The 9,609-nt window shown below is 39.6% G+C and overlaps 1 non-coding gene across 1 annotated transcript; it reads left to right on the top strand.

Annotated features, from left to right (window-relative positions):
• Window positions 1-269: 269 nt before the first annotated feature.
• Window positions 270-375, top strand: LOC141650225 (small nucleolar RNA R71). Its single transcript, XR_012546271.1, has one exon. It is a non-coding gene; the product is annotated as a small nucleolar RNA R71 (small nucleolar RNA).
• Window positions 376-9,609: the final 9,234 nt, after the last annotated feature.

Below are 9,609 nucleotides of genomic sequence, written 5' to 3'. Positions count from 1 at the left end.
CCCCAGCAGAATGTAACTCCAACTTGACAAATCTAGCATTCATGGCTTCCAGCTGAGCCACAACGTGCTTATCGACTGCATGAACTGTTCTAATACCATCCCTCGGTTTTCCATATTCAGCACTGTGGTTCGCCATCTCTTCAATAAGGGCCCATCCCTTATCATTGTCGGTATTCTCTTGGAATCTCCCATTAGATGCCGCATCAAGTATGGCTCTGTGATCATCATACAGCCCATTGTAGAACTGGTTAGATAGAAACCACGGGTCAAAACCATGGTGAGGAAGATACCTCACCAACTTCTTAAAACGGGACCATGCTTCATAGAAAGTCTCAGCAGGTGCCTGCTTGAAACTCGTAATCTTCGCCCTCAGCTGATTAGTGCGCTGTGGAGGGAAATATCTCTTATATAAAGTAAGAGCAAGGGTCTCCCAGTTTGTAACCCCCGCGGCCGTACGATCTAAATCAGTCAGCCACTCCCTGGCTGCATCGGTCAAGGAGAAAGGAAACAGAACCTCCTTGATCTTGTCTTGCGTTACCCCCTTTGTGGCGGGGATAGTAAAACAATAGTATGTAAAGACCTCCATATGCTTCCTCGGGTCTTCACCTGCCACACCTCTATAGAGATTTCTCTCCACCAGATTGATATAGGAAGGACGGATGTCAAATGTATTCCCATCCTCAGTCTGGAGATTGAAACCTTTAGGAATATACGATGCTTTAGGCTCCGAGTGACTAGCAATGTTCGGCATCTTTACTGGTTGATCGGCAGAAATAGGAATGTCTTCTTCTAAAGACTGGTCTTCTGTGAAGAGAAAATGATGTAGCTCTGGCTCGAAAGTGCTCAAGTCTTCCTTTCGTGATTCTCTTTGCAGACGGAGTCTATGCCTGAGCAGTCTTTCTGGCTCAGAATCAGCTGCAACTAACTCACACATGTCTAACCTGGGCATAAACAACACTGAAAAAGAATAATAAGAACTGCCTCAAGGAATAAAAATTCCCTGAGACGGATAAAATAAACGAAACAAAGACAGATAGGGCAATTGCCTCCCCGGCAACGGCGCCAAAATTTGATACATCTGTTGTGTACCTATCAAAAATAAACTAACTAAACTAACTATATAGCTAGGGATGTCAGGTCGATCTCCTCAGGGAGGCAAGATATCTGTAGAAGTCCGTCTATTTGGTCACAAATGGGGGGTTGTTTAAATTGGTTTTCTAAACTAATAGCTTAAGGGAAAGAGAAGCAGAGACAAGAGCAATAAAGGCAAGAAAATAGAATTAAACTTATCAAATAGAGAAGGGTCATGTCAGGATTTCGGTTAACTACGGTAGTCCAGTGACTCAACTGTAAACAACTCAGACAAATTAATGCGAGACGGATATGGAAAGGTCCTTCCGGTCCACTTTCTATCCTAAAATACCACTAACTTAACTTCCGTCCTCGTCAGGGTAGTCTACTGTTCATAGCAGGCCTATTTAGTCCAATCTTCCGATCCAGGATTAATTTTAGCCAGATTAAAGGGGTGACTCAGAAGCGTGCACTCAACTAAGTCGGTAAAAAACAATTAAATTGCTATGGTGATAGAATCTCACAATTAATTCATCTAAACTATTCGCTACATCGTCACATTTCTACCGTAGATCCCCTAATCCCAACATGAATTAGATTTAGCTACTCATATTGCTATTTATACTATCAAAACTAATACCAGATAAATAACTAGCATTCAACATATTAAAACTATAATTAAATTGCATAAAAGTAAATTAGGGCAGAAATTAAATGAAGTAAAACAAAGGATTAAAGTAAACAAAAGATCGATTATTATTAAGGGAGGAGAAAGAGATTAAAATCGTGCGAATCCGGCGTAAAGAACGACAAAATCCAAGCGAAATAATTTCGAAGCAAAGTTACAGTGAAGAATAAAAATGATAGATGAAAACTGAATAAAAGTGTCGATGATAACTGATAGATCAAAAGATAGCTAATGACCTAGTAACGTAATGCTTAAATAGAAAATAAACTAAGTCCAAAAGCTAAAACAAGCTTACGGGCTAATTAAAGCCCACGCCAGCAGAAACCACTCGATCGAGTAGAATAAATCCACTTGATCGAGCAAAACCACAGAAAATCTACTCGATCGAGTAGATTAGTTACTCGATCGAGTAACCTCTCTTTTCAGCACCTCTTGATTGAGTAAATAACTGCTCGATCGATTAACTGAGGCCATAAAAACCACTCGATCGAATAGTAAAACCACTCGATCGAGCCTTCTTCCTTCAAATCAGCCAAATCTCGTACCCGACTGCCTGGTAAACCGTGCCTTCACGCATTCCAATGCAGTATCTCACTCTGGAAAATCCCGTCTCCTCTAAATGCATGCAAAAAGGACGAAAAAGGGTACGATTCCACTACTTTCGCGTTCATTTCTACAAAACGGACAAAACGAACCAAAGTAGCCAATTCGGGGCATAATACTATATAAACAGTACAAAAATGCATGGAAATACGTGCTGAAATAGGCTAAAAAGACTGTACAATATGCACGTATCAGATGATAACCAAAGAGAGGAAATGAATTGTTATATTTAGAGGTGATGGTAAGAGAGTAGTTACGTGAAAGATGGTGCTGTCGTAGTGTTGTCACTAGTGGTTAAGGATGATGTTAAATAGGGAAGTTAGCTGTTCTAAAGACATTGATTTGGTGGAGGCCTGATTGGTATGAATTTTTGTGAGGGAATGTAAGATGTGGATATAGGAGGTGTTTGCTAGTAGTTGGGTACTTATGACGATATGGTTACATTTGTCGGGGCTGATAATTGTGCGGATGAGAGGATATGTTATGAAGGGCATCTGAGTTAAGCTCCGGTGAGAGATATCCATTATCAGGTGGTAACTTACGTGATCAGGATTGGATAGCTAGATTCGATTATGGGTCTATGATGTGTGTCAATGTTTGTGTGAGGTTCTGACCTCACGAGTAGTGGTATGGTGTGATAGTTATAAGTCGTTATCTGAGTGTTCTGCGTCATATGTTGTGTACGGTAACATAATAGGATGATATTCAAAAAGTGGTAATTTGGGTGATCTGGTATGGCTAGTTATACTTGTATGTGTATGTATGAAATCTGTAAGTGATAGTGTGAGGTTCTGGCCTCCTGAGTAATAGTATGGATGATATTCATAAGGTTATTATCTGTTTATTCTGTGTAATATGTTGTGTTGTGATCTAGTAAAGCGGTTTTAAGGAATTTTTCTGCTCAAGGAAGTTATACTGAGACAGTGTTTATAGGATTGTATAAGTTGCGATGACTATCGATGTGGTTGTTGTGCCTCGGGTGGCGATCTGGGCACGGTACTTCGTGCTGTGATACGAGTATTTTCGCGCCGCGGTGTGACCGTTGGTGGCAGTGTTGCAATGCCGTCATTGGTTGTGGTGGAGTAGGCGGGATACTGATGAGACGAACTTTCGAAAGTATATATCAGTTATATATATTGTTGTTTTGTATACTATTGTTTCCTGTCAGTGTCGGTCTGGGCATTTAGATTGTTGTTTTGTTTATTAATGTTTCTTACCAGTTTCGGCTTGGGAGTGAGGGAAGAGTATGATATGGAAGAAAGTTGCATATGATTCCGTTGTTGTCATGGTACAATGATATTTTGTTAATGGGACACAATTGTGAGAGGTTGTTAGAGTACTTTAGATCTTCTTTTAGATGAGGCATTAGTCGACATAGTTGTGGCAAGAGTTTTATGGAATGTGTGTGTGCTGAGCTGGAAGCGGCAAGTGGTTCTTGATCTTTATTGGGAAAGTGAGTATAGGGTGTTGGGAATTAGTATTATGTTAAGTTATGGATGAGTTTCACGGCAATAAAAAGGATAACTTGAGGATCTAGTCTAAGTGTGTGTAACAATTGTGGATCGTGAGTTATGATTGTGGAGATAAGTGCATGTATAAAGAAGTATGTCATTTTGCGGTAATGTTGAAGAGATGAAGTAGTGGTTATGCTGAGTATTTTATGGTATAGGTTAGATGGAGTGCATAATAATTAAAGGAGCAAGAACTGTTGAGGAGAGAGAGCCTTGGATATGGGATGGTTGTCGGTGTTGAAGTTATAGTCGGTGATAGGTGATATAAGATGAGGATAAGGGGAAGAAAACACCTAAGGATCTAGTATTAGTGGGTTACGAGGATGTAACATTTATCTTAAGAGGAGTAGGATGCGACAAAGAGAGTTTGATGGTTGTGCATGTTATAAGTACATTTGGAAGTTTGAGTCTTGGTGTAGAATAAAGGATGGATTTGTGTTGTGGTTGATTTTATTAAAGGTAATGGCAGTGCTTTTACTAGTATGGAGATTATGAGTGTGAGAATACTTCGATAGTGTTGATAGTTTGGGTGATGATGTTTAGGAGTACGAGTAAACTTCGAGGACGAAGTATATTTTAAGGGTGGTAGAATGTAACATTCCGTTTTGGTGGTTGATCTTGTTTTGTGGATTGTCTTGGTATTGAGTTTGATAGTGAGTATTATGGAAGTAAGACAGAGTTGGCAACACTTATGTTGTTGGTATTCGATAGTATTATGGAGTTAGGTGAGTTATTCTATGGTTGATGTTATGTCGTGAGTTGCATTGTTGAGATAGGCGTTGTTGATTGAGTTAGCGTCGAAGATGTAGGATGAGAGTTGAGTGATGTTGGTTGGCTGAGTGGCATGTGTGTATGCTATATAGGTATGGGTTTGAACTTCGAGGACGAAGTTCGTTTTAAGGAGAGAAGACTGTAATACAACGGTTTTCTGGGTCTTGTTACTCGGCCGAAGAGGGCTAACTCGGCCGATTAGAGCGTCGTGTGTTTTCTGGGCAGACTACTGTCCAAGAACACTCGGCCGAGTAGTGAAATACGCGCCAAGTAAGGGGTACTTGGCCGAGTACTCCACGTACTCGACCGAGTATCCGGTCTGACGGGGTTAGTTTTCGCGGTTTGAGTAAGGTGATTAGAGATTATATTTAAACTTCGTTTAACAGTTAATAATCATTCTATCAAAACCTAAACTACGTTCTTCACTCCTTTAATCACCCTAATCACTCTCAAGGCTAAGTGAACGATCGCAAGTCTACAGTTCTGTCTTTTCCCCGATTTCGTTGGTAAGTCTCTAGTGATTTTTAATCAGTTAATAGGTTGTGTTTTAGGGTTTTGCCCTAATTATTGATTTGGGTTATTTTGGGGGAATGGTTTATAGTGATGGTATGTGATTATTGTGTGCAGGTGACGGTGACGGTGTCATGGAGAATTGCTATTGATTGCTTGTGTGTGCTTGGATTGCGAAAAGGTAAGATTTCCCTACTTAGTTGATTGCATAATTAATTTAAGATGTGTTGATTGAGATTATATTGGCATGATTATCATTATGGTTGATTTGTATTCTTGATTGTTGGAGTTGTGGTGGAATGACTATGTTGTTGAGGTGCGTCCTTGGCTGAGTGGAGTCACTTGTGGGAGTGGCTACACGCCCTTGATTCGCTCCTTGTGGAACTTTCCACAAGAGGGGGTGTGCACATTAATGAATATGGGTTGTTGCTCGTTGCAATGAGCGGCGCATAGGTGGCAAGGCTGCGGTCCCCCACTGGTGGTGTGGCTTATCTGTCGCGGCAGTAATCTGGTAGGACTGTACACTTGAGTGTGTAGTCAGATATGAGGCATGATTGGAATTGGAGGATGGTTGTATAGTTGTTGTCGTGGTTTTTTATTGTACATTGCTTATCTTGATTATTCAGTGAACTGACCCCGTTGTTGTTTTCAAAAATTGTGGTGATCCATTCGGGGATGGTGAGAAGTTGATTAGCAGATACTTCTGTTGATAGCTCGCAGGATCTAGATGGGATGGAGTCATCCCTTGTTGAGTCCTTAGTCTTCCCCTGACAGTTTATACATCAGTACCTTTGATAGTTTTGGTTGTAAACAGTTTTGGTTAACTTCAGTTATATCTTGTTTAAATAGTTCTATCCTTTATAAACGTTTTTGGATAGTCTATTTGATATACTTTACCTCGGGCAACTGAGATGGTAGCATCTCCATATGCTAGGGTCGTCTAGGTAAGGCACCTTGGTATATAGGAGTGTTACAGGGTTACCTCATAAGAAGGTTCCCGAGATGCGCATGAGTGAGGACAAAATGTCCTGGAAAGGACCAGTGTTGATATGTGGGCCATGTACACAACCTGGCGATCTACCATGAGTGACCGCTTCCGACCCAAGTTTGGGCCGAGGTGTTACAAGTGGTATCAGAGCAACCTTGTGACCGTGTGGTGAGCTTCTGGTCCTGAGTACCCGGGTCACCCACCTAGAAGGGGACGATTCTGGGCTTGGCTAACTGGCTGCGGTTAGATGCTGCCAGGCTCAACGAGGGTGTCACGTTCTTCTAGTGGGGGTGTGTAATACTGTTCGGTTACGTCGTTAAAAACCAAATCAAACTTTATTTATAAACTCAACAAACCAGAAAAGCGAGTAAGTAGAGGTCGGATCCCAAGGGACGGTTCATCAAATAGTTATCTAATGCAAGTAGCTATGTCTTTGTATCACAATTGGGTTTAGATACCAACTAAGCTACAATAATAAAAATGTAAACAAAAGAAGGACAAGGTAAGCAAATAAAAATAGAGATGTAAACAAGTGATTAAAAACATCGGTATCATGGGTTCATAGGGGAAACATGGTATAATCACAATAATGAGTCCTACAAACGATTATAGTTGTGTTAGGTTAGCATCTAGCTTACGACACCTACAACGACTTGGATATCCCTATTAAACTATATGCATGGTCTAATAATTCTTGAGTTTATTTATGTCTTACAAGTCTTGTTGAAAATATTAGAGAACCATGCTTGGTTGTCAATCAAGTATTTCATCAAGCATAACATGTGCATAAGTTGAAAACACAACATACAATCATTCATATGAACTCATTAACCATAGATCTAACCCATGATTATCCCATAATCCCCCCACTAACCCTAGTTAATAGACTAATTACACATCATCATGGTTATCATGTCATCAATTGTGTCAAACATCTTAACAAACATAAATATGATGATTAAGAAGAGTAATTAACAAAACTTTAATTGACAGGTTAAGTAAAGAGTAATTAAATTGTACCAACTTAAGATGAACAAAATAAATGGAAGAATAGTAGAAGAAAACCTTCATTAATGATGATGAGTGGTCAATTCTCCAATACAAAACCTAAGTAATCTTCAATTACCAAGCTAGATCTAAGATTGTTTGAGCAATAATTAATGAAGGATTAAGATGTAATTAAACTAATTAAATTAGTCAAAAATAATCTAAACTATGATAGTCCTCCTCTTTTAGTTCTAATTACATGAGGTATTTATATTAATTACAAGCTTTAGGGTTAACTAAGGGCTTAAATGACGATTAGGCCCGTGAAGAAAGTCCTTTGTCTGTTAGAGCTAGGTCAGGTCGCACGACCTCCCACTTTCGAGGTCAATCATGTCAGCTGGCTCATGCGAGTCGGGTACGTGCTCGCCCGAGTGTAGATACCTAGTGTCTGTTGAATCCCCAACAAACACCCGATGTTTATCGGACTACAACATGGTTAGGAATCGCTACGTTTAATCGACAGTTTGTATAATTATACGTCGGAAAACTCAAAACGATTTCGAAAACAAAACATTTTCAAATCATTTCAAAAGTACCTGGAGTGTTTTCTGCACGATGACGGGGTCTCAATGACACTAACTAGAGTCAAAACCGACACCAGACCAAAAATCGACTCCAAATTCAAATTCCGACTCCAACAATAAGTCAAACCTAGTCAAACACAAATGACAAACAGCACAAAGAATCCATGTTAAGTATACACGGTATCCTTGAAGGTCAAGTACAATAATCATGCCATCCAAAACCTAGGATAGAACAAATCATGATTTCAAATGCGTGATAGTGACAAGACAGCTCGAAGACCCGCGAAATGGCTCGCGCCTCTTCGAGTAGCCTATATGGCCACGTCGCTCAAAATGCACAAAACAACACAATCCTCTATAAATACCTCTCAAATGCCACCATTTGAAGATACGGGAGTGTCCGCCCCCTCATTTCTCCCTTAAAATTCTAGACTCAACTTCTCAAGTCACAAACCGACACGTATTTTCGACCTACCGATCGAAAATACGAGCCATACACATTGTTTGGTACCGTCATCGTGCATTAAATCACTTGACCGACCATTTCGACCAACTACACAATCACTAAACAAAATAACACTCCTTACATTGCTAAAACGGTTTTCAACAGAGTTTTCCGACGTAACAGGTTTTTACACTTCCGTCGATTTCTCGCCAAAATCCTAGCATTTAAGTATGAGGATGTAATTAATACACTTCTTTCATATCCTTTTATCTGTTTTTATGACCTTAACATGCTAATACATGCATAACATGGTCCAAAATACGGATCGAATAAGCCAAAACCGAGTTTTGACCTAAAACAGAAGCCCCTAGTCACAACTAGGTGGCTCGCGCCTATATGGGCTGTCCAGGTCAGAAGTCAAACGTGTTTGAGTTCATTCTTTCCATTGTCATTTCATTTTACAATCGGTTTTACCGTTTCAAATCATTTTTATGATAAATCTTTTTAACCAAAAATATGTTCACCCTTGGTTCTTTATACCATGACGGTTTAATCCGTGTTTCGGTGATAATATTTGGTTAATTACATTTTAAGAGGTATTTTAAAACCTTTTATTCATTTGTTTACATTTTCAAAACAATCATATTAGTCATACATGCATAATCATTCTTGGTTCCTTATACTATGTCGGTTTAAATCCGAGTACGATGATGCACATTGACTATTTACAAAGCAATGAACTTAATTAGTTCATAAAAACATTTTTCAAAACTATTCATGTCAAGCTTGCAAAATCGAACCCGATATCGAATATCGTCAACACAATGATGATTATTCAAGTCCCGTTCTTTATATTAGCACAAAAGCGGTCTAAACGACCTTTTTCAACAAAGACGGGTACAAATACCCTTTTACAAACCATTTCATAAACATTTGCAATAACCAGGAGACACCCTTTTAGGTCGTCTGCTGCCTCATGCCTGAACAAGCCCACTGATTTCCAGTTTTCAAACCTGGACAGACCCCTTTGCATCGCTCTAAGGCTCGCGCCTCAATAGGCTGCCTAATGCAGATCCTGTTTCCTTTCCAGCACTTCTCTAGGACGATCCCGACTTCGGTTAACCCAAATACAAGACGGATCAGATTGACAAGTCCACATTTTACTTTTTATTGTAAAACGCCTTTCTAAGACAAATGGATCACGTTATGCACCATAAACCTAAGTCGGTAAATGGATGTTTAATTTTCGTCTTCCATGCAAATCAACACTAAATCCAACTTGACATTAATTACTTGATATTTGGATAAACAACCGACATAGTAAACTTCACATGTTAGGTTTAAACTTGTGGATGCGTGATGCGTGTATTTTATATAAGGATTTTACCCTATATTTACACGCATTTCTATGTTGTTTATGTGGCATCTAGCTACAAATGCCCCCGAATAGT

The sequence above is a fragment of the Silene latifolia genome, chromosome 3 (assembly GCF_048544455.1).
Source record: "Silene latifolia isolate original U9 population chromosome 3, ASM4854445v1, whole genome shotgun sequence".
Classification (NCBI taxonomy): domain Eukaryota; kingdom Viridiplantae; phylum Streptophyta; class Magnoliopsida; order Caryophyllales; family Caryophyllaceae; genus Silene; species Silene latifolia.
Note: the sequence above shows the minus strand (reverse complement) of the source record. Positions and strands in the feature narration are given on the sequence as shown.